The sequence below is a fragment of the Galeopterus variegatus genome, unplaced genomic scaffold (assembly GCF_000696425.1).
Source record: "Galeopterus variegatus unplaced genomic scaffold, G_variegatus-3.0.2 Scaffold13141, whole genome shotgun sequence".
Lineage (NCBI taxonomy): Eukaryota > Metazoa > Chordata > Mammalia > Dermoptera > Cynocephalidae > Galeopterus > Galeopterus variegatus.
This window is the reverse complement of record NW_007739252.1, coordinates 39,488-41,269: the sequence shown is the minus strand read 5'-3', so window position 1 is coordinate 41,269 and position 1,782 is coordinate 39,488. Positions and strand designations below refer to the sequence as shown.

At 40.1% G+C, this 1,782-nt stretch overlaps 1 pseudogene; it reads right to left on the bottom strand.

Moving 5' to 3' along the window:
* The window catches only part of LOC103581477, a 1,428-nt pseudogene extending 756 nt beyond the window's left edge, over positions 1-672 (bottom strand).
* Positions 673-1,782: the final 1,110 nt, after the last annotated feature.

Genomic DNA, 1,782 nt, shown 5'->3' with positions numbered 1-1,782 from the left:
TGACAGCCACTGCCTATAATGAAAGATCTGGCTTTCCCTGAAATATGTGTCCCTGAAATGTCATTACAGGACAGAGCAGTCTGTAAATGTGAGTTCTATAGAGTAAAGAGGTACCCACCATTGGTTTTTCTCAGCTCTTCCACAAGGCAGCAGGCTTCCTCTTGAACACGGTCCTCAATGGTCCTCTTTCCAATCCCCAAATTCCACGGGTCATAAGCGAGAAGCGCCGGGTCTCTTTCCATCTCTTTCCATTGCTGAAAGTGATTCCTAACAGACAGGGAGCAGAAACTAGGAGAGAGAACCCAGGCTAGGAGGAGCAAATGGACACTTGGCAGCTGCATGTCTGGGCCAAGCTCTGCCTGAGAATTTCTTCAAGTCTCTGTTTTCAGCTCTCCCACCCCCATCACCAATGCTGACACAGGCACATTCACACCTACCATGTCCTTTATTAAATTTGTCCATCCCTGGGAAACTGCCTCTTCCAGAAAACTCCTCTCCCATATCGATCAGGGCTTCCTTCACTGCTTCATATCCATGCAACACGACCGTGGGCTTCATGCCAAAATAAACAGTGAACACAGGGCCATGGACTTTTGAGAACTGGGAAGGGAGATGAAAATCATAGCAAAATAAGTGATGATATGGTTCATATATTGTGCCTGATTCAGACATATTGTAATTTCATTCTCTATACTTTTATTCTACTACACACAGCTTCAAATATTTCTCGTTTATATATAAATAGGGCTGTGACTTTTATAGTTGCCACTTATAGATGACCTATGATGTGTCATACAATGCTCAAGCAATTGGTAAACAGATTACAATTAGTCATCACACCAACACATTCAGCAGGTATCTGTATCCTGTTATAAAGCAAAAAGCTGAATTTAGAGAATTTTAAATTCATTTCCAGTGCCTCACAGTTAATGCACAGAAGACCAAAATTTGATCCTCTCCTAATTCAACGTCTGATTCTGAGCAATTTATCAGCCACATGTGCTCACCTTGAGACCATTACCCACCTGATGGCTTCAGGATCCACTTTTACCATAAGAATCTTCACTCAGTAGCCCTGTGATAAACACTAGCAATCTTTAGTTATAAAGTCACCCCAGGNAACTTCTGATACCACCAAGTCATTCACTTATGCTGGTCCTGAGCCTATAGCTATTTCCTTGGCGTCAGAGAAAATAAATTGATTCTTCAGAGAGGTAAAATTTCCATGTCTACTACGTCTACAAAGTGGAGTGGGGGGAAGGGGGAGGGAGACTGGGGGATTACTGGGTGGGGACAAGGGGTATGAAAGTAATTTCTGGTAGTGGGTATGTCCCCAGTATGAATCTGTCCTTCACATCATGAGCAGGAGGGGTGACAATTAGATTAATATCTCAAGAATAATTTTTTTAATAGAAGAGAAAAAAAGAAGAAAAAATTCCATGGCTATTCTGAATAAAACACGGGAAATTATAACTGGTGACTTTTTAATGAAATCTCTAATCACAAACACAAACTTCCCTTACCATTTACCTTTAGCAGGAAATTACAGAAAATGGCTATTAAAAAAAAGGGAAGCAGCACTCCCAGCGTTTGCCACTTTATTACTTTAATTCTACCACACAAGAGCCTAAGTGTTTCTCTACTCACAAAATTCATTACTTTCTTCCACTATTTGTGAAAAGACAGACTGAAATAGGCAACAGAAACATCAATGTTTATATGGAGCATTTTGTTTTATGTAGATCAATTATGTATTTTTATTATATACACTATTGAAAAATT